The sequence below is a fragment of the Oryctolagus cuniculus genome, chromosome 5 (assembly GCF_964237555.1).
Source record: "Oryctolagus cuniculus chromosome 5, mOryCun1.1, whole genome shotgun sequence".
NCBI classification, from domain to species: Eukaryota; Metazoa; Chordata; class Mammalia; order Lagomorpha; family Leporidae; genus Oryctolagus; species Oryctolagus cuniculus.
Window position 1 is genome coordinate 110,506,695 of NC_091436.1, and position 24,560 is coordinate 110,531,254.

At 36.8% G+C, this 24,560-nt stretch overlaps 1 protein-coding gene and 1 long non-coding RNA gene across 14 annotated transcripts in view; one reads left to right on the forward strand and one right to left on the reverse strand.

Moving 5' to 3' along the window:
* KHDRBS2 (KH RNA binding domain containing, signal transduction associated 2) overlaps window positions 1-24,560 on the forward strand; it is a 702,022-nt gene that overhangs the window by 127,192 nt on the left and 550,270 nt on the right. The window lies entirely within an intron of this gene.
* LOC127493184 (uncharacterized) lies at window positions 5,713-22,102 on the reverse strand. Its single transcript, XR_011389001.1, has 2 exons — window positions 21,799-22,102; window positions 5,713-6,048 (listed from the first exon to the last, which is right to left on the reverse strand). It is a non-coding gene; the product is annotated as an uncharacterized lncRNA (long non-coding RNA).

The following is a 24,560-nucleotide window of genomic DNA, read 5'->3' on the forward strand; positions in this document are numbered from 1 at the left end:
ACCTCCTAGTCTTGAGAATTTCTCACAAGGCTGGAGGTGTATACCCTGTGGATTTCTTCTAGGTTCCTTTCACTACTCCAGGTTTTGCTATATTTATATATATATTTATATATATAGTATTTATATCTAATATATATTTGGTATTTTATGGCATCAGTTATCTTCAGAATTGAAGATTTTGTATGCGTGGTTAATCAAAGTCTAAGTAAAATAGATACATGTGGTTTAGTGCTCTTAATATGGTGGCTCTTCAGTTAATGTTCTACTCAACACCACTTATGATACTCTTAGGATTTTATCCTTCTTTCTCATGTTAGTTTTATACTCCTTCTCATTCTTCATGTTTCCTACTACTTTATGATGGTTAGGAAGAACAGGAGAATTTTAAGAATTTATCACCTTCTGGCTAGAGAAAATAAGCAGAGATTGAGGCTGTTTTTGTTAGAATCATGCTTCCATTTATTTATTTAAGATTTATTTGAAAAGCAGAGTGCAGAGAGGGAACAAGAGTCAGGGAAGGAGATATAGAGGATAGATATATAGATAGATAGATTGGTAGGTAGATAGGTAGGTAGGTAGATAGATAGATAGATAGATAATCTTCTATCTACTTGTTCACTCCCAGAATGGTGCAAGGGTCATGGCTTTGCCAGGTTGAAGCCTGGAGCCAGAAATCCCATGGAGGTGGCAGGTGCCCAAGCATTTGCTCCCATCTTCTGCTGCATTTTCCAAGCACATTTTCTGGGAGCTTTCTCAGAAGCAAAGCAACCAGTACTCCAGTGTGTGCTCTGATATGGTATGCCAGCTTTATGCTGTGCCACAACACCTGCCCCTGAAAACCAGGACTTTACATTGTTTACCTTGTTAAAATATTAAAATTTGAAGTTGATTAGAAGTCCCCTGAAATCATTTTAGAAAAATAATTCAAAGTCATTCATTCCCTTTTTTCTTCTATACAAACCCAGATTATGAAGTAATAAAACAGACAAAACAAGGCAGAAGATATTAGGGAAGAGGAGGGAGTTACAGAGTACCGAGACAGAATGCCAGTGACACCTCAGTGATGTTTTGTCTAGACATGTTTGTTCTACCTCTTTGCCTGCCTCACCTGCCTTGCCTGACCCAACATTCACTTGTGTCAACATCTTCAAAGTCTTCTCTGATTGTTTCTCACCCAGACTGTCTCTCTGAGCCATTAGCAAGTGCCCTTCTTGGCTTCCCCAGTTTTGCCTTGTCCAGGAAGTACTGGGTCATTTTTATACCAAGATGATTAACCCAGTGATTAAAAAAAGGAAGAAAAAGAAGAAGGAGGCTCTGTTACTGAAAAAAAAAAAGAAAGAAAGCAAATACCCAGGACTATAATGCAACAGAATTCAGAGGGAAGGCCTACTCTGTGGCTTCAGGACAGGTAGGAGGGGGCTGATACAGCCTCCTAACAAATCTGAGACAATTGTCTTTATAACATACAGTGGATGCTCTAGGCAAAGTCTGGATAAGGAGATTTTATGGGTAGCAGAATAGTGTCCCTTAGATTATATTCCTGGATCAGGAGAACAGAATATACTTCCTGCCAGATAATTTTAAAATATGAAATTGTTCTTCAGGGACATGTGAACAAAGAAAAAGTGCCCCGCCACTGTTTTCCTCACTTTGATGTAAAAGGGCCCCAACATAAAGCAATGACCATTTCTTATCATGTTCTCTTCTCCCTTTAAAGAAAATCAGCGAAAACAACATTGGAGTTCATATTTATATCATTTCTGTTAAAATGCATAGTTTTTACTATTTACTTTTTTAAAAAAATCATGTGAATGCTGAAGCCTCTTGTCAAAGGTCATTTGTTACCTTTTTTATCATAGTAGAAATCTGTAAAATACAAAAAAGAAGAAAAATACTATCACAGATAAAAACCACAAGGGCTCTAAGAATATCACTATACTTTTAAATTTTTATGTACTAATATTTTGTTTTATGATAAACAGACATTAAGAAATTTCATCATTTACTCAGCATTAGTACTGTAGACGCATATATGGATTCAGAATTTGTGCATCATGTTCTATTTAAATACTAAGCAGGTTATTCCCTAATGTTCAATTCATTCATAGTTTATGCTAATGAATTTAAGTCGAAGAAGAGAGGAAAGCTAATCCTTGAGATATGACCTTAAAATGAGCAATTTAATGTTTATCCCATTGAGCAAGCGATAAACTGTGAAATAATGTTTTCAAAATCCAGGGTTTCTCCTCCAAGCCCTTCATTTACATACATAATCACAAGTGCACTTCACATGGGCCAAAGCCCTGACGCTGTCATGTGGGTCCAGGATACAGTATATATACCCGGCTGTGTTCTTAGAATCTAAACATCAATAGAAAAAGTCTGAAACAGGACAGGAATATTAATTTGTTTATATTAGATCTGGGTCATGTTCCGTGTTTTTTGTTTTGTTTTATTTTGTTTGCTTGCTGTGCATGAATCATATGCATGTGTGTGTGAGGAATTTCCGTCCTCTGCTGGCACTTCCTTCAGTATTTGTTGTGGCTAATTTGTGTCTCCAGAAGGTGTGTCATTGTCTCCTAGATTACACAGGCCTGGGGAAGACGAAATTGCATTTCTTTTCTGTAAACTTCGAACTTTTTTCTTCCTCATGGAAGATTAATTTCAAAGGAAGCCCTAATCATCACTGAAGAGGAAATCTTAGATATAGAAGCAACCCTATTATTTAATGTATTTCCAGATGAAGAACATTTTAGGAATATCGCCAAAGAGGAAAGGATCAATTGTAGGACAATTATTGTGAAGTGTAGGAACAGATAAGTTTTATGTAACAGTATTTGAATCCAATTTGTCTTTTTTGATAGAAAAAGGATGGGAGACTAATATCTTTTTCCTGCAGAACAAGCCAAGTTCTGGTACAGTATTTTTTTATATCAAATTTAGAGTTGAGGAAACCAAAGGCATGGGGAATTTATTAAATGCCTTGGCATTGCATCAATAAAACTATTGTTGTGGCTAAGTCAAAATTTGAGGCTGCAGAGTCCAGAGTCCATATGAGTTTCCTTCATGATGCCTTGGAACAAAAGGTGCAGCTGAAACTCCAGGAGTGGAGAGAGACAAAGGTTAGTTACAAAGAGAATCTGGGAGTAAGATGGACCTGAAAAAATTGAGATCAAAGATCAAACATGGATTATGAAAGCCATCACCTGTGACTCAAAGTGGTGTAAATAAAAGATGGAGATCAGTCAGTCGCTTTCAGAGCCACAAGCTTAAATTGTTAACACATTGGTTTGATGATTCCTTCATACATATTCACTAGGTTGCAGGAATATAAACAATTCTATGATTTATCCCGAGATAATAAAGGTCTAACAAACTACTTGTGGAAAAGAAAAACATTGATGTGAAATATCCAAATAAGTGAAAAGAGAGGGATCGTATTTTTTATTGGAAACTTATTCATTTGGATGAAATTTTAAATTAATAATTAGGAGTTCAGAACAGCATGAATAATGAAAAGATAGCATATTGGTTTTGTGTTCAGGCTCAGAAATGAGACTACTCCAAATTCAAATACTACTCTACCACTTAGTAGCTGTGTGGACATTGGTAAGGTGCTCTACCTACATCAGTGATCACTTGCTGTCTACAAAATGAGGATGCAAATAGCACAACCCTAGCTGGCCTTTCGTTCTTTTCTCTCTTTTTTCTTCTCTCCTCTTTTTTTCTTTTCCTTTCCTTTCCTTTCCTTTCCTTTCCTTTCCTTTCCTTTCCTTTCCTTTCCTTTCCTTTCCTTTCCTTTCCTTTCCTTTCCTTCCTCTTTCCTTTATTAAGTGAGATAATGCATATCAAGCACATCTTCTGGACAATAGTAAGCAAGCCCTCCTGGTATGCTCTCCCTTTAAAAGATTTTTTTAAAAAGTAATCTCCCAAGCATGATCCATGTATCAACTGCCACCGACCACATGATGGCAGCAAAAATATTTTCAGGGCCATTACTGAAAAGAGAGGTTTTTCTCCCCCAAATGATGAAACTGGAATGCATAATGACTTTACCAGCCCAACACAACTACGTTGATAGTTCCCCATTGACTGATTTTCTAAGGCTCCCCAGTGCTGATCTGTTTCTTTCATCAACTAAATGAAGGAAGGTAGATAATTAGGATTCAGGATATATCCTTCCAGTTATAGAGCTAAATGCTTTACATTTTTATCACATTCAGTTCTATTAACTGTTTAAGATGTAGACACTAAACTTACACACACACACACACAAATTGTTTTCCCTTTGGTTACTTGCTTACCAACCACTGCTAGTTCATGTTAGATGTATAAGGATACAAGGCAACTTTGTTTAACTTAGGTTGCACTCATGAAATGGTGATGAAATAGCACCATGTTTCTGGTATTCCTGTAACCAAGGCTGATTTTAAAGTATATTTTGTGATTTTGGGGACTATGAATTAATATATTCTTACATACTACTGCATCCTATTATACTTAGCCATAAAAGAAGTAATGTTTGTTGAATTTTTATAAGGTATTTATATCAACTAGCTCTCATATATATTCTCCATAAACATTTGATTGAGTGATTTTTAGCGGATTACTTGTGTCATGCATCGTGATAAGCAGTGGAATCACAAGCTCCTGTACTAATAATATTTGCTAGTTAGGTGCTCACCTTTCTTTCAAAGATATTTTTATCTTTGCAAATGGACAAATGTCAGATTACTACAGTACAGTGGGTAGAGGTCCTGGGTATTAAACTGTATAGTGGCCCTGTTTCTTATGAGATGGCTCCTGTCCTAGACTCAGGAATAAGGAAACCCTCCTCAGACAACCTGAAGCACATTAAGAAATTAACATGAAAAGGAAAAGGGGGATGGGAAAAGAGCAATGTTGAAGATATAGGATTTTCCACAGTGTTATATGTGAATATCTTGATGCCGTTATCTTGTGGCTATGATGTTATAAACAACTTTGATTGGAAATCAGAGAGTTTTTGGTGTTTCCTTTTAGTGACCTTTTGTTAGTGGTTATGGTGAAACCTGTGTTTACCTATGATAGTCAAATTATAATTCTCTGTTCATGCCTTGTACTTGTCTCTAAGGCACACTGGTTTATTGAGGTTAAGTTCTCCTTTAATCATCTTACTCTCCTTTTGAATTTATTTATGTGTGTTTGTTTATTTGAAAGACAGAGAGTGAGCAAGTGAGTGAAAACAAGTGCTTCCATCTGCTTAGTTTCATCTCCAAATGCCCAAAACAGTGGGGGCTGGGAAGGGATAAAACCAGAAGCCCAAAACTCCATCTGTGGTTCCCATGTGAATGGCACCTGCTGCATCCTTGGCTGTGCGTTAGCAGGAAATTGGATCAGAAACAGAAGTGGAATGGGATCCCAGGAACTAAGACATGAGATGCAGGCATCCAAAACAGTGGTTTAACTTGCTGCACCAAAATTCTTGCCCATAATCACCTTATTCTTAATGTTTAGCAGAATTCCAAGCTCATAAATGTCAGTCCAGAAGTGTCAAAGTGCATTAGGCAATTTGTGTTCATTGTATGGATCTTGTTCTTTTTAATGACAAATAATAAAAACTAGAGGTTTTGTTTATGGTTAGAGGATAAGCTTTGTTTAGAAAGAGGACACCATGACATTTGCTGTATTATCTATTGACTATAATCAATTTAAAATTATGACCAAAGATAATCCAGTTACATCAACTTTTTATTTAATTTCCGAAGCCTATTCATCAAGTCAATCTGCTCTATAAATGTTACCATAAAATATATCTTAGCCCATTTATCACAAGTAGTATTTGTCCTTCAAGTTTGATAGCTTCAGAACACTTGGTATTTTTTCTACATCCCGTGGAGCATGTATGTCCTTATGAATTTGTTCCTAGTTCCAAAATGGGTAACACTTCTAGGAGTTTTGTGTCATTCATGCATATGCAGACTTCTTATGACTGAAATGAATTACTTAGTTGCTGTCTGTCCTCCTCAGACACCAGTATCAGGTGTGGAAATGAGCAAAGAACCCTTGCTGTAAAGAGAAAAGATAATGTTACCAGCATTACCACATATTTACACAACCTTTCGTAATAGACATTGTGAAAGGATTGATGATTCCATTTATCATCTCCATCCACTGTCATTAAACAGTCTTCCAGGAGACAATCTCAAAAGTATTAGAAATCCTTGGATTCTGAACAATTGCTTGAATTAATTATAATATCACCTCCATCTTATAACACATTGTTACTCTAAAGGACATCTGAGTATCAGCTTCTCCTAGGTTATCCAAGAGGAGTAAGAGCTGTAACCTATCTGGACTGAAAGAAGAAACTCCTGGGAAATTGAACCAAGCAAAATTAAGCAGTGCCCAGTGACTAATAACAGTTGGTTTGTCTTCTCTTTCTCCTTCTTTATAAGATATATTGATAATGCAGTTTATAAAATAAGAGAATACCAGTTCACTAACATTGCTATTATTTGACAGATTTAATAAAGTTCTGCTGATTATAAAGCATTTGGGGGAAAGTTAAAAAAAAATGAGTGTCGGAGTCTCAAGTCTGAGCCTGGCCCCTGACCAGCACCGGCCAGTACAGACGCTCCCGAGCAAGGTGAATGGGAAGGGTAAGGTCGACAGGTGATGAACAAGCACCTGTGAGTGCTGTTGAAGCAGGAACCGCTTTATTGAGGAAGCGTACAGGCTTATAAAGCTTACGAAGGACATGCACAGTTGGGGAGCCGATCAGAGAAAAGATAATGCAGGCATGGGTGGACCATGCACAGGGGCACCTTAAGTAAAGTATAGGGATCATGCATTGTCCACGTGTCGGGAACTAAAGCGGACCTATCCCTGCTGGTGGTCTGATCTTATGTAGCTTAACCACAGCAGCTGTAGACACGCCCCTGGAACATCCCGCCAGGTGCCATATTGTAATGGAGATTTTAGGCAATGCCCAACAAATGAGACCTTCTGTTCTTTCAGTTTGGACCATCTCCAAAGCTCTTGAATTGCTGAGAATGATCATCCCAGGGAAACTGAAGCAACACAGTGCAGATTTCTAAACTCCTGGAACTAGGCTACTCCATATACATGAACAACTAACAGACATCCAGAGTGAGACTTCTGAACAGAAACTTATCTGAGTGATCAATTACTGTGCATACTGCCATGGGACTGTCCTTTTCTGTATCTTCTATTGTAAGCCTTATAAAGAACTTGAGAGGAGCAGAGACAGGGAGCTCTATGTGCTTGGAAACTCCCCCAGATGCTTGGCAATGGATGGTGCTGAGCTGGGGTTGAAGTCAAGAGGAGGACTTAGTCCAGGTCTGCCATGTGGGTGGTATTAACCCAACTACCTGATCATTCGCTGGATCCCAGGGTATGCATTAGCAGGAAATAAGAGTCTGGAGTCAGAGCCAGGCATGAAACCCAGGCACTTCATTATGGGTTGCAGGCATCTTATCCAGTGTCTTAAACACTAAGCTAAATGATTTCATCATATAATAAGGATTTTAATGGCTATAAGTCTAAATGAGTGTAACTATAACTTCTGAGCTCACTTGGGCATAAAACTCTAGCCCCTTAACAAGGTGTGCAGGATCGCATTCACTGGGTCAAAGACAGGGGCCCCTTTACTGGAGAAAGAGCCTATGTTCATATTGTTAAACTGAAATATTTTATATGTGTGCCTTTTGATATCTCTGAAGTTATTGTGGCCATAGTTGTATACAGTTATCATCTTTTGAGCTCTTGAATTGGGACAGCAGCAGAAGAGATGAATCTCACTTCACTTCTCTGTGAACACTGTGCTGTGATTAACCTTGTGCTTAATTATGCCAATCAATGTGGAAATACTGATGAAAGAAATATTACTTAAAGGGTATTTGGTCACTTTACACATGTGTGCACATAAGTGGAGGTTTTATGCATGTGTCAATTTTTAATTTTAATTTCCAGGAGAATCAGTTTAATACTCTATGGATAAGAAACTGTGGTAGTAAGATGAAAAGCATTGTAGTAGAAAAATGTACATTAGTGAGATAAAGATCAAGTCTGTAGACACTCAGGTAAAAGCCATACTTCCAAGTTGAAATGTGTAAGGGAATTTTTAAAACATTTTTTTCTTTTAAAATCCATTTACAAAGCAGCAAAATTTAGGGAAGTAAGAGATAGCATAGATAAGAGGCAGGAACTAATGAATTGTAGAGTATTCATTTGTTTGGATGATTTGGGAAATGGTCATAAGACATAGCTTGAACATTATGCTAATTTGGGGAGATCATGAAAACAGGGAGATCATGAGGAAAGTTTAAAAATTATAGAGACATTTTTTCTTGTTTTAGGGAGGTGTTAATTCATAACCATTAATGATTCTCTGAGGGTAATGACCAAGCAGTTTTGTCCACCGGGTAGAAGATACATGGTAATTTTCAAAGAGAAAATTACCCCTATTAATCTCTGAGAGAAAAGACAGGGTACAGATCTAGCCTAAACAGGCAGTGGTTTCATTACTTCATCAACACAATTGCCAAGGTTCATGAGTGTCTTTTAGTGACATACAAATATGGAAATTGAAAAGAAAGTTAGCTTTTAAAAAGAATGGAAGAAATGATATATAATGAGCTGCAAGAACCAAAAGCAGTGTGATGGGAAGAAAACTTCAGATCAAGATGCCAGAGGGTGAAGAAGGAAAGGATGAATCAGGAAGGGAAATGGGGGAGGGAAACAAACACCCCAGCATGATGCATGGTGGCTGAGATTCACTCTTTGACTCTGTGTGGTAGTATCTGTAGATATGGGTGGAATTCTGTCTTTCTAAAAATTCCTGTGTTGAAACATTAACCCTCAGTCTCTCAGGATGTGACTTTATATGGAGACACAGTAATGAAAGAGGTGATTAACTTAAAATAAGTTCATAAAGGTGTGTTCTAATCCAAACTGACTGGCATCCTTAGAAGAAGAGGAAGTTTAGACACGCAAAGAAGTACAAGAGATGGTTGGGGGAGATTGCCAAGAACGTGGTCATCTGCAAGGCAAGGAGGGAGGCTGCAGGTGAAACCTGCAATGCTGAAGCTTGGGTTTTGTACTCCAAGCTTCTGGATCTGAGAAGACATAACTGTCTATAGTTTTAAGCACCCAATCTGTGGGTTATGACTTCTCTAGCAAACTTATGTCTGTTCTTTGCAAAGTAATTGCATGTGAGAAGACCCAAGTCCAAATATGAAGTAAAATGATGACATAAAAGAAAGAGGAAGAAAGATGTATTGGTAGTTGCACATATCTACCATATCTACAAGTATACCAGAAATCTTTAAATTATACATGTAAATGGGAATTTATTATGATATATGAGTATACCTCAATAAATCTGCTTGGGAAAATATATAACAAAGACTAAAAATCTGATATTAATTTTGAAATTATGTATCAAAGAAAAATTTTAAATGTTACATTTAATGACAACAAATCAAGATTTAAAATATGGATTTATATAGCAATTTATTCTTGATTTTGAGGAGGAGAGTTTAACGAGCAAAGAGGAAAAATGTGATTTATGTCATGAAATCAATGCACAAGAGGTTTTTTTTTTTTCTTTTTCTGACAGGCAGAGTGGACAGTGAGAGAGAGAGAGAGAGAAAGGTCTTCCTTTGGCATTGGTTCACCCTCCAATGGCCGCCGCGGCCATGTGCGCTGCAGCCGGCGCACTGTGCTGATCCAATGGCAGGAGCCAGGTATTCATCCTGGTCTCGCATGGGGTGCAGGGCCCAAGGACTTGGGCCATCCTCCACTGCACTCCCTGGCCACAGCAGAGAGCTGGCCTGGAAGAGGGGCAACCAGGACAGAATCCGGCGCCCTGACCAGGACTAGAACCCAGTGTGCCGGCGCCGCAAGGCGGAGGATTAGCCTAGTGAGCCACCGCGCCAGCCAAGAGGTATTTGTAGGTATTTCTTTTTCATTCTTATGGGTACAGAAGCTCACATTCTTTTCATTTTCATTTTAATTACCACTAGAAGAATAATAGTGGATTCATACTTTCAATGTACCATTTGAAAAAGTTGTAAGGAAAATTCTAAATATGACCAGTTGAAATATACCCATTAAATAAATAGAATTTTAGAATATGGTTATTTGCCTCAGTGCAAGAGTTACACCTGTTGGGAAAGACTTAATTTCAACACCTGGGAACGTAGGAACTTAACAAGTCAGAAATAAAATTAAAATTGTAATTATAGTATGAAATTATTCAATGATACAAGAGCTGTAAATATAAGATTCAAAATGAAAATGTAAGTATATATTATCATAAAATTGCATACCTAAAAGATATTCCCTTAAGAAATATGTAGTAGATATCCTAGAAATGATAGAAACTGATAATCAGAGTCATAAATGAGACAATTATATATGTTCTGTAGTATTTGATCATCTAAATTTTGTTAGAATATGAAAAAATTAAATAATTATTTAAGTCTATTTTTATATATTAAGCCCATTATATAAATAGATAAAATATAGTATAAATATATGTGTGTGCAAAATGTGACTGCAGTACAAATATAAAGTACAGTTTTTTTTTGTTTTTTTTTTTTTAAGATTTATCTATTTATTTGAAAGGTGGAGTTACAGAGGCAGAGGCAGAGAAAGAGAGGTCTTCCAACCATTTGTTCACTCCCTAGATGGCCTCAATGGTCAGAGCTGGGCTTATCCCAAGTCAGGAGCCAGGAGTGTCTTCCAGGTCTCTCACATGGGTTCAGAGGCCCAAGGTCTTGGGCCATCTTCAACTTCTTTCCCAGGCCATAACGGAGAACTGGATTGGAAGTGGAGCAGATGGGCCTCGAACTGGTACCTTTTTGGGATGCCAGCACTATAGGTGGCAGCCCCAAATTACAGACTTTTTTTTATCATACCTAGAACATTTACCAAAAGTGAAAACAAATAAAGCTTCATTTTAAATTATATTAAAAATTTAATAAATTCTATGAAGTAGATATGATGTGGTTCACCTTGTTGTGTCAAAGTCTGATTGAACCGTTACTTAGTTACTAAAGGAAAATTCCAATGCCCAAACACTTGGAAAAAAAAAAAAAAAAACTTAAAATACTTCAATGTCACCACTGATCCAAGAGCAAAGTAAAATAGGAATTGTTGGCTGCAGAATAATTTTACAGAAAACACACTTCACACCAAAATGATATTTGGAACAGACCAAATTTTTCTCAATAGAACTCAGTAATAAGTTATATTTATTGAATAAGAATGAGAACAAATATATTTGATATGCATTCAAATAAGTATAAGTAAGCTTACAGATCATGAATTTTAAAATGATAAATTACAAAAATAATTAATGAAAAATAAATTAATTCGTGAGTGGACTATGAGAAGATTTAGCCTAACAAAAACATGAGACCAAAAAAAGCTTTAGGAATGCATGTAACTATTATTTCAACAAATAACTATTGAGAACTGAAAGCAAAATTATAAAGAATTCTATGCAAGTTTTTACAAACACATTTGAATTATAATTTATGAGGTTGAGAACCATTTGGGAAACAACAATCTAGAAAGATATGTTTAAGATGTAGAGAGAAATTAAATTAGACCAGTAACCATGAACTGAATAAATAAGGGAGTGGGAGAGGGGAGCATTGTGGATGGGAGGGAAGACACGGGCGGGGGTGGGGGGGAGGAGGCTATTGTGGTCCATAAGCTGTACTTTGGAAATTTATGCTCATTAAATAAATTAAAAAAAAAAAATAAAAAAAAAAAAAATAATTAACCATAGAACTGTACTGCCTTAAACATGCCTGCCAGGAAATGTTCACAGCTGGTTCCTATTCAAGAGATTATAAGCAATAATTCCTATTTTGTTTTACTTATTTTTTTAACCACAGAAATGATGTGAAGTTGCAAAATTTGTTGAGTGAAGTGGAGAAATCTACCAAATACATGATAACAAAATTAAAGAATAAAAGTCTCCTCATTTAACTAGAAATTCCATATTAATGGTAAACTAAGAGTATTAGGCTTGATACATTAGCACTTCAATGGAAAACTGACAATTATTCAATTTTTTGATGAAATGTTGGGTTAAGCTAAGCTGAAGTGATAACATTTACTTAAAAATTGCTCAAAAATTTTTAATTGTTGATTTGTACAGTAATAGTTTTATGAGTTAATATAAATCATTTCACATATTTACATTTTTCACTGGGTATATTTTAAACAATAATGTCTTAGAATTCAATCTGGGTATATAAAACATCTTTTTTAGCAAAACTTGAAACAATGTACCTTACAATTTTAGCAAACTCTTAAAATAAGATAAACAACACATGATTAAATTATCACCGTTTTTGTATCATGTGGATGTCTACCTGGAAATCCTGATGGAATCAACTATTGATTTTTCTGAAATAATGCAATAAATAGTGTGAATAAATGATTCCACTGCAAACTGCAAAATCTTATCTGAGAATGAATTTTATAAGAAATACTTACAAATGTATGTCAAACTGCATACTTTACGGAGGAATTTAAAATAAATTGAGCTATGGGAGGAGCACATCATATTCAAAACTTTTACTATTTCTAGAATATAATTTATAAATTTAGGTGAGGTTACACAAAATATTTTTAGCAAGGGGAAATTTATCTTAAAAGTCATTTGAAAATGAAAAAAGATGTTGTCAGGCAGTTAGTTGAGAGGGAATTCACCTAACTTGGCAGTAACAACGCTACAAATCTATAATTATGTCCTAGAGTGCTGGTTTTCTACACTTATGGGTAAGACCAGAAAGTGAGGAATCACAACTTGTAATAACACTAAATAGTTTTTTAAGTACATTGCTTTCCATTTTTTGTATCTAAAGAAATCCACAAAACAATTCTGTGAAGATTTAAGTGCACTTTTTCAAGTACATGTAAAAACCCTTGCAGTCCAGGCCTGCAGGTGGTAAGTGATACCTCAAAGCAGAAAAGATGCAGTTTGTAGATGGTTTTTCATAGTTGTCTTTTTGTGTGTGTTTTTAATAATTGTTCACATGAGGGTCAACTGTAGTCATTGGACCATGAGTTTAGAAACTTTGCTGTGATAATTATTATCCCCAATATTTTTTTGACTTTTTCCAATGGTTTTTATACAAGGTCAGCTCAGTAAATTTTTATTAAATTAAAAAAAATGAGCTTGAAAGTTGATCAATACAGACTAACTCTTCTTGCAAATTTGTGATGTAAGAATTTGGTATGCCAAATCATTTGAGATATTTTATTAAATATGTGATATTATGGCAGTAAAATTAGTTACTTTTCCTCATGTGTTAACCCAATATAATACTGAAATTTTAAATATAAAAGTTGGGTATGTTGTAATTTTAGATTAAAAATTCTGAAAGTAAGGATTTTTAAGGCTACATCACAAAAGAAAGAATGATTTGAGAATTTTCAGCATCATAAAAATAAAATTAATTAACAAAATAGGAGTGGGATCTCGGGAACTCTTGTGAAACAGTAATAACTAATAAAGTACAGAATTGAAAACAGAAAGACATAAATCAGTGTATGTTAGAATATGTTGCAGTAATACATAGCTCTGAAATCATGTATGGTAACACAATGAAAACTTTTCACTTGTACTAGGTGTCCAGTCCTATTTGCCTAGAAAGAGGCCTACACTATTGCTAAATAGCTCTAATGACTACTTCCATGACAATACAAATAACTAGAAAATGAATAACTGACAAGCATAAGAAAAAAGTGTTTACCTTCATTAAGAAAAAGTAATACAAATTAAATAGGAATTAATTTTACTTTTAAGAAATATTAATGACAGTAAAAAGAAAGTTAAATTCCAAACTTTGTAAATTAAGTATAAACAGTATGTTTATGTATAGATGATAGAAATCAATTTGGTAGGTACCTTTTGGTAGGCCATTCTGATATATACATATAGAAGCCTTTTAATGGGAAAAGAAAACAATTGGGGTCACTGTTGTAGCATAGTAGGTTAAGTCTCTGTCTCCCACACCGGCATCCCATATGGGCACTGTTTTAAGACCCGGCTGCTCCACTTCCAATCCAACTCCTTGCTAATGCACCTGGAAAAGCAGCGGGAGATGGATGAAGTGCTTAGGTCCCTGCACCCATTTTCGAGAGCTGGAAGATGCTCTGGGCTCCTGGCTTTGAACTGGCCCAGCTCTGGCTGTTGTGACTTTTTGAGGAGTAAACCAACAGATGGAAGATTCTCTCTCTCTCTCCCCTGTGTTTATTTCTCTCCAGCATACATAGACTATTATGGCCACAGGAAAGATAACATTGTTTTCTTTTTTTTTTTTTTATTTTTTTTTTATTTTTGACAGGCAGAGTGGACAGTGAGAGAGAGAGACAGAGAGAGAAAGGTCTTCCTTTTGCCGTTGGTTCACCCTCCAATGGCCGCCGCTGCAGCCGGCGCACCGCGCTGATCCGATGGCAGGAGCCAGGATCCAGGTGCTTTTCCTGGTCTCCCATGGGGTGCAGGGCCCAAGCACCTGGGCCATCCTCCACTGCACTCCCTGGCCATAGCAGAGAGCTGGCCTGGAAGAGGGGCAACCGGGACAGAATCCGGCGCCCCGACCGGGACTAGAACCCGGTGTGCCGGCGCTGCAAGGTGGAGGATTAGCCTATTGAGCCACGGCGCCGGCCGATAACATTGTTTTCTTATCATTGATTTTTGGATATTGCTTTGTCATTTCAAAAGTAGTTTGTAAAGGGGCTGGCTCTGTGGCAGAGTGGGTTAAGGCCCTGGCCTGTAGCACCAGTATCCCATGTGGGTGCCAGACCGTGTCATGGCTGCTCCACTTCCAAACCAGTTCCCTGGTATTCCTGGGAGGGCAGTGGAGGATGGCCCAGGTCCTTGGAACCCTGCACCCACTCCACAGGGGAGGCTTAGAGGAAGCTCTTGGCTTCCAGCTTAGGATCAGCTCAGCTCCGGACATTGCGGCCATTTGGGGAGTGAACCAGCGGATGGAGTGCGGTGACTGTTCCTCGCCACCACTGGAAAATTAGGCAGGCTGCCTGCAGCTTGACCAAGGAGCCTTCCCCAAACCCAGGGGATAATCAGGCGCGGTGTGGAGCCCAGTCGAAGCAGGGTCTCACTTTATTGTAAAAGGGAGGTGTATATATAGCTGAGGTACAGAGCGGATGGTACAGAGCAGATGAGCTGATGCGGGCAAGGGGTGCGGTGTTGTGATGCAAAAGGGTCTTAGCCACTCTTATTATACCACCTTAATGATCCTTAGGCAGAAGTGCCCTGGGGCTGGGGTGTTTGCTACCAGGGATTTGAAACTTAAAGACAGGTTTTCAAATTCGAGGCAGGCTCAGGAAGTTTCCTCTAGGCCTCTCCGGATTCAGCTTCCTCCACAGATGGAGGACCAATCTCTCTCTCTGTCTCAAGCTCTCTGTAACTCTTTCAAAAAAAAAAAAAAAAAGTTTGTATAGCTGGTAAACAGGTACTACACAAATTTCTTATTTACTCCTGTTCACAATTATTGCTCTTCAATACCTGGATTGCTTATTCTAAATATTTGGAGTTTGTTCTTGACAATTTCTTATCTCCTAACACTCACAATGATTCTACTTCCTTGATATAGTTGAATTTGTCCATTACTCTCCGCTTATTCTGAGATACCACCTTCTTTTTAAAATATTCTTGTTATTTACTTGTGAGAGAGAGAACTGCCATCTATAAATTCATACCCCATATGCTTGCAACAGCTTCTACAGGGCCATGCTAAAGTCAGGAGCTTGGAACTCAATGAATTTGGGTCTTGCACATGTGTGGCAGATACCCAGCTACATGAGCTGTCACCTGGTGCCTCCTAGGGTGCACAGTAACAGGAAGCCAGAATGGAGAAGAGAGCCAGGCAGGCACCATGATGTGAAATGTGAGTGCCCCAAGCTGCATCTTTTTTTTTCTTAAGTTATGCAAGTTTCATGTATATAGAGACTTAGGAACATAGGGACACTTCCCATCCTGCCCTTCTACCTACCCATGCTCCAACCCTTCCTCCACCTCCCTCTCCTGTTCCCATTCTTGCTTTTTACAAAGATCTACTTTCAGTTTACTTAATGATTGCAAATTTAACCCTACACTAATAAAATAGTTCAACAAACAGTATGAAGAAAAAGGAACACTGTTCCTCAACAGAAAGAGACATGGGCTGTAAACAGTCATCGAATCTCAAAACGTCCAATTTAAGCTGCACCTTAACCACTGCACAAAACGACTGCCTTGATACCATGTTCTTAGTGGTACTGATGCAACAGCTGATTCTGCAGCTGAGCCTCCCATTCTCATCCAGTTTTTACCAGCAGTCTGGGTGATCCTTTAAAAATACTAACACAATCATGAATTCCACTTAAAACAATTTGGTGGCTTCCTAATGCACTTAAGAAAATATCTGTAATCAACAAAGTCTATTACATGATCTCCCTTCCTAACTCTGTGGGCATTTGGCTGTCTCCCTCAAACATTATTACTCTTCATCAATGGCACCACTGCTCATGCACAATCTCAGAGCTTCTACATATCTGTGCCTTCTTGCAGGGATATTCTTTATACTTACATTTATTATGTAAAAACTGCTTTTTCCTGAGATAACAGATTAAATGTTATTTGAGCAAAGAAGTATTTTGTATATCCTCTAAAATTAATTAGATAGTGCCTATCATTCAAAAAATTAGGGTAAATGATTGATTGGTAGGATTAAATTAAAATCTACATACTCATATTTGAGTAAATTTATAATAAACATGTAGCTATTTCACATTAATCCTGAACCATGAGGCCATGGAAATTACATATCTAGACATTAAAGTAAATTTCTCACAAAATTATAGTGCCAATATGTGTTATACAAGAGAAACATGACACTTGGGAGGAGTTTCAAAAACTGGGTGCAAGTATCTGCCCATGAATTTTTATACAGAATTACTAGAGTTTACAAGCTCCTAACTTGCTGACTGGCTATCATTCCTGAAATGAATTCTTAAAAATTACAATAAACATAAAAATTTTACAAATATATGGTATGCCATGTGATGCTTGGTTACATGTAACAATGTATAACATCCAGTCAGGGTCTTTCAGTGTCTAACATTTCTTTTTAGAGAAAACATCCAAAATCCCATCCTTTGGCTTTTCTGTGGAGACATATAGTAAATTAGTAATACTGATAGCCACCCTACTGAGCAATAGAGCCCCAGAAGTTCTTAATCCTATTTAGCTAGAACCTATCATCCATCAATCAACCTTTCTCCATTTCCTCCCCAATTTCTATAACCACCATTATATTTTGCATCTTCTATGAGGCCATCTATATTTTAGAATCACATATAGAATAGATCATATAGTATTTGACTTTCTGTGTTTGGTTATTTCACTTATTGAAATGACCTCCAGTTTCATCCATGTTGTGAAAGACAGAATTTAATTGTTTATGGGTTAGTATTCAATTGTTCATATGTATCACACTTTATTTATTTATCAGTGGATTGACACTTAAGCTTTGTCCATTTCTTGGCTATTGTGAATAGTACTGCAGTAAACATTGAAGAGTGGATGTCTCTTTAACAGAGTTCATTTCCCCTTGAATATATACCCTGGAGTCAGGTGTTAGGATTATATGGTAGTTCTACTTTTAGTTTTTTGAGGAACCTTCATATGGGTTTTTCCACAACTACTGTACTAATTTACATTCCCAACAATAGTGTCAAGGGTTAATTTTGTTCCATATCCTCACCAACACTTATTTATCTATTGTCTTTTTGATAATAGTCAATCTAACAGGAGTAAGGTAATATCTCATTGTGCCTTTTATTTGCCTTTCCCTAATTATTTGTGATGTTGAGTGTAATTTTAGTTTTGTAAGTTTATTTGCTTTTATTTATTTGAAAGGGGAAGACAGAGAAGAGAGAGAGAGAAATCCCAACTGCTGGTTTACCCCCGAAATGCCTCCACAGCTAGAACTGAGCTATGCCTTAGCCAAGAACTAGGAATTCAATCCAGATCTCTCATTTGGGTGGCAGAGACCAAAGAACTTGTGCATCATCTACTGCCCCCAAGGGCAGGAAGCTGGATCAGAAGTGGAGGTGGGGCTCAATCCGAGGCACTCTGATTAGAGATGTGGGCATCCCAGGCAGTGGTTTAGCCCACTGGGCCAAAAGGCCCACTCCTGTGTGCAATTTCAAAGGAGTCCATTTTAAAAATATATACTTGTATTTTGCTAATATCTAAAGTAGGAAAATATATGTAAGTACAGGTAATTAGCATGGTTCTCTAAATCATGCAACAAAGGTAAAATTAAGTAGATGGTAACTGGTTAAGACAGTGTGCATGTTTGTAGTTGTCAGTTTTAAAAGACATGCTTATTGTTTTGCTACAGAGATACATTCACCACATTATTGCTGGCTTGCATGAGACACTGAGATTAGCATTGTTACCCATGGTTGTTGCTTTAAGCTACAATGAGTGGCTGTTGTGTTGAGTAACTGCATTAAGATATGTAGTTTTTGTTGTCTTAAAAAGTAGATTTCCAAGGGATACATGTAAGACCATGTGATTCTTCCCATTGCTTATGTCATAAGCACTATTAATATGAATTCATAATTTAAGGCAGAACAAGGCCTTGTTCACTAATTATTGATGCATAAATAAATTCAATCATTTAAAATGCAGTCATATAAGATTATTATAAGCCACACATTCATACACACGTTTTATCTGTGTATATGTCATTATATTATATAATTGTCTAATTAAATATGGTTGTCAACATATTTTACCACTTGCTTACTCATAGTATGTACGTATTTACTTATATGACTTCAAAATAATTTTCTTTCAAAGTAAACATGTGGTTGATAAAAGGTTCAGCATTCATCTACCCCTTCCCAATTCATGGACATGACTAATCCTGACTTAGAATGATTCTGTTTCTTCTTTATTGTGAAATTTCTTCAGATATCTCTTCTGATTATCCTATTGTGTAGTTTTAGAGTTAAAAATACTGCTATTGATACTTACTTAAGTTTAGTTAAGAATAACTAAATTAGTTACAGTTTTAGATGGAAAACAAACCTGTATTTACTTGTAGAACAAAGCATGGTTACTTGCTTTGAAGAACTAATCCTGTTTATGAATGCCCAAAATTTTCCATTAAAATCCATGTAAATTTACTCAAAGAGGTATAAGGTTGCCCAGTTATACCTTTACAGAATATTAATCAGCATTATTGCAGGCTGTAAGATAATTTTCTCTTTTTTAAGATTTATTTATTTTACTTGAAAGAGTTACACATAGAGAAAAGGAGAGGCAGAGAGAGAGAGAGAGAGAGAGAGAGTGAGTGTGTGTGTGTGTGTGTGTGTAACATTCGTTATACTGGTTCACTCCCCAGATGCCAACATCAGCCAGAACAAGGCCAGTCTGAAGTCAAGACATTGGAATTCCTTTGGCTCTTTCATGAGGTTGGCAGGGTGCAAGCACTTGAGCCATCCTTCCCTGTCTCCCAGGATCCATTCCCAGGAAACTGAATTGAAAGCAAAGTAGCCAGGACTCGAATCAGCACTCTCATATGGAATGCAGGCATCACAAGTGCCAACTTCTGTGATACAATAACCTTACAAGATACATTTATACTCATGAAAACAAAATGGTGACCTAACACAGGAAGTTAAGTGGGAAAAAGGTAGACATTCTCATCTCATTCCAGTTTTGGATCTTCTTTGTCTAGAGCTGGGTCTTTGATAAACTCAGCTACAGTTTACCTTTTGCTACTTTACAATATCTTGTTAGATCAATCTAGCTTGCTTGCCCTCTTCTGTATTCTTCTTTCTATAGTTCCACAAATTCCATGTAATCAGGAGAAAGGTGTTGATATTCTGTTGGAGAGACAGTAAGTGTATGTGTAAACAGCCCTAGGACTAATGGTTGTCATATTTTATTTTTCCTATACTTTTAGTAAATTAAGATGTATGGACTATTGAAAATTACTCAAGGACTGGGAATTTGGCCCTGCAGTAAAGTAGCCACTTGGGATACCCACAACCCATATTTGAGTGCCTGTTTCAAGTCCTGGCTACTCTGCTTCCACTCTAGTTCCCAACTAATGTGCATCCTGGGAGACAGCAGGTGATGGTTCAAATACTTGGGTACTTGCCACCCATCTAGGCACCGTAGGTGGATTTCCAGGCTCCTGACTTTTTGTCTGGCCCAGAAGTGGGTATTGGAGGCTTTTGGATGTGAACCAGCAGATGCCACAACTCTTCCTATATATCTCTCTGTCTCTTTCTTTGTGTCTCTGTTTTTCAACTGAAACTAAATTAAATCAATAAAATTACAACACAAGAAGCAATTACTCAAGGATTTTTTTCCCTCTATATAGTGTCACATTAGGAAGAGTTGTTTAAGTACAAGAAAACCACACAAGAAAATATTCTTAGAGACAATAAATTTAAGTAATTTGCAGATCAACTTTCCTTCTATGTTAAGATCTGAAGGTAGAATGATATTAGCACACATGTCCATGTAAAGTACCCAAGTGAATCCACATACGCTATACATGAATAATGCACAGGAGAGAGCAGAGGGAAAAAGTGATTTTTTTTTATTTGTAGGGGCCAGTATTGTGGTATAGTGGGTTAAGCAGCTGCTTGAGACATTGGCATCCCATATGGGCATCAGTTCAAGTCCTAGCTGTTCCACTTCTGATGTAGCTCCCTGCTAATGCCCTGGGAAAGCAGCAGAAGATGGCCCAAGGACTTGGGCCCCTGCACCCATGTGGTAGACCCGGATGAAGCTCTTGGCTCCTGGCCTTTCCTGGCCCAGCCTCAATCATTGCAGCCATTTGGGGAGTGAACGAGCAGATGAAAAACAGCTCTGTCTCTCCACTCTCTGTAACTCTGCCTTTAAAATAAATAAATAAATCTTTTTTAAAAAGTGTAGATGGATTTCATGTACATATCAAGACTGTAAAATATACTTCTTATGGAGCCAATAATACGATTCTTTAAAAAACTAAAAATATAACATTGTGTACATCATGCACAGGAAAAGGATATTTTGAGAAAACATGATTCACAATTGTACATAGAAGAAAAATTAGAAATCTGCTTTACTGATATTCAGTTCTACTTTGTTGAGAAAATTCAGGCTATCATGTAAGATCTGACTCATCACCCACACTTCCCCGTAAATTCTAAAGACCTTTCCTTCCTCTGTAACATAGGGTGAAGTTCTTTCTCTCCTACTAGGGTCACATCATCTGTTTTTCGCCTGAATTCTCATATTGTCCACCAATTACTTCTAAAACATTATTCTATTAATATTATATATCAATATCACTTTCTCCTACAAGAATATTCATCATAATCAATTTATATTTCTAGATTTTTACACATTCTGCAAAGAATGTGTACATCTAGCTGCTGTCTAGTAGTATTTCTCAGGGTGGGGATTTGACCTGGCCATTCAGGCTCTGGAAAGCTGAGTTATATGCCTGGCTGGCCCTTCACTCCAGCTTCCTGCTAACACATAACCTGAAGATAGTGCTGATAGCTCAGGTGACTGATTCCTGCCATTCACATTACAGGCATGCATTGAGTTCCTTTCTCCCAGCTTCTGGCCCTGGTTGTGGCAATTGGAGGGATTTGAGAATCAACCAAACAGGAGAGCAATCAATTTTGATCTCTCTCTCTCTCTCTCTCTCTCTCTCTCCTCCCCCTCCCCCATCATAAAATAATTAGTACCATCTTTTCTTTGTTTTCCAAATTTACATGATGCATTCTGTTCTGTGTTCACTCCTGTACTGCCATTAGTTGCCATGTCCATGCCATTCTGGCTTTCATGTGTTTATTCATTGTTCAAGTTGGATCCACACTTCTGGAAACGTTTAGCGTCCCTTAATCCTGTGAATTAATCCTCTCTAGTTGTGACAATCAGAAAAGTCCCCAAATTCTTCCAAATGCCCCCTGATGGGATGGAATCATCACTGATTGTGAATCACAGTTCTTTCAAATCTGCTCTCTAAGGTCCTTGGGGGCTCTCTAACTGTAAGCGTCGATAGAATGTCTTCACATGTATGGTTCCATGCTGGAATATGTACAGTTTAGCTCATTCTCCCCTTTAAAGGCATATAAAGTCTAAAGCAGCACGTTCACCAATTTCTCCTTAAATTTATTTTTTCTCTTTGCCTTTTTTTTCTGGATCTGTGCCTTAAATATCAGTGTTTCTCAGTGTTACATTCTTAATTCACTCCATGCAGTAATTTATACCAGTGACTCTTGATTGATGTTTTTTGTATCTCTCTTTGAGAATCTATTGGTAATTACAGTCTTATTGTACAAGAAGGGTGATGAATGGGCAGAACTATGTATATCACACAAGTCAGAGAGTTGTGTGTATATTTCAGAGACATTATGAATTCTCTGAAACCTGCTAATGTAATTTTGATTACGAATCCCTCATCACTCACTCTAACTGGATTCATTTTCCTAATCCCCAAGTTGGTAATCATTCTCTCTGTATCTACTACAAATGAATCCCAACAGTCCCTGCCTCTCCCTCCACAAATGTATGCTGGATATGAATTTCAGAATTGTTTACCTAATATGGAATACTGATTTCAGAATATAAGACAACCTCATCCCGTATTGGAGTGCCTGAAACAAAGTCCCACCTCTGTCTCTGCTTCTGAGTGTTTGCAATGGGTCAGTGTACCAATTATTTCATTTTTTTTTGTTTTGAAAACATTGCATAGTTTAAAAATGCTTCTAAGATATTTTGGATACTTAATGGAAATTACATAATTGAGGACCTTAAAGAAAATATGGAAAGAAAGTAACATAGAGGGAAAAGATTTCCTGGAAAGTTTGGGGCTTTGTAATTGTGAATTAAGATTGATAGGTCATAAAGTTTGGGTTATTTTTTATTTATATCCAGGGATTTTAAGTATTTTAAAGGCATATTTGAAAGTAAGATTGACTAGTAGAAGAGTAAGTGATTGCGAAGTTAACATATCATACTACAAAGCTGAAAGGGAACCTGGCACCAGGGTGCAATGGCAGAATATAAGCCACCTGTAGAGAGGCTGGGTTAATTACCTACTGCAAAAGCAGACTTTATACTTCTTGGTCACTTAATGAATGGTTTGACTTATCCTCTGTTACTTTAATGGCTTAAAAGTCAGTGACCTTCTCATTGTTCTGTGTGGTATCACAGAACCACTATTAAGTGTATCATACTGAATAAGGTGCTATGAAGTGACGACTACATAGATTGAACCAATATTTAGGAAATGGGGCAATTAATGGCAGTTTTAAGATATATGTGTGTCTTGTCCAGATGAATATTATATTTGAGCAATCAAAAATTTTTATGTAAAGTAGCAAAGTCATATCTATAGAAGAAACTGTTTTCCCCCTCCTTTACTCTGGAATCTAGTGAAATTTTTTTGTGGAAAATTTAAGAGCGGTCTTTTTTTAAATAATAAATTCTTAACAAAGATTTTAAAAATATGCTCTTAAGTTGTTTTCTGTCTTTAAAAAGATCAAGCAATTTGTTTTCAGCACTACTTATTTCAGGATAAAAGAGCATTTCATTTGCAAAAAGAAAAGTACATTAAAAATAATTACTTAGGACTTGCAAGGGGCTGTTTTACATGCTGCTTTGGCATAATTTTGAGTAACCAATTTTACATCCTTTCTGGAAAAAATAGGCATGTGGTTTGCTAAGACAAAGCATGAAAGATGCAAATATCTTATATTTAACCTTTTACTTTGTGGTAATGATGACACACACAGTTTTTGGTGACATGTCTCTATTTTCACTACATTTTTCTTGAGGGCGTAATCTATATAAGTCATATCTGAAAAGTATAATGGGTTCATAAATTCCAGTTCACAGTCAATTTCACATGGAACCATTTCTGGGTTTAATCAACCTCCTAGATTGTCTTGACAAGCTTCAGTTATTCTGTTATTTCTATTGTGTGAAAATGGACTGCTATTTTAGGATTAAGTAAAAATGCAATATAAACAGTGCACTAAGAATTACTTTTATCAGTCTTGGAGTTGGTCACAGTTATAAGAGGCGTTTGGTTAAATTTTTCATAAGTAGAAACTTGGAGTCCCACTTGCTTTACAAATAGCAAGAATTTCACATAAATCACAGTTGATAGTATAATTTGCTGCTGAAATATGGATTATTTAAAATACCAAATGACTCTTGTCAGTATTATTTTTACTGCAGAAGTGACAGTGCATCTTCAGGTTATCTGATTTGTCCTAAGAGTGAATGCATTCCAAGTGTACAATTGTTGAAAAACAATAGCAATTACAGAATAATTGAAGCATGTCAAGATAACCTAGATAGCTGAAAAGGAGTATATGATAACCTTTATGCAAGCAGTATTTGGAATCAAGAGGACATAAAGTTATTGAGAATCATTTGCAAGCAGTAGCTTCTATTCCAAGTCTAATTTAGAAGACAGTGATCAGTCGTGATTGTGTTC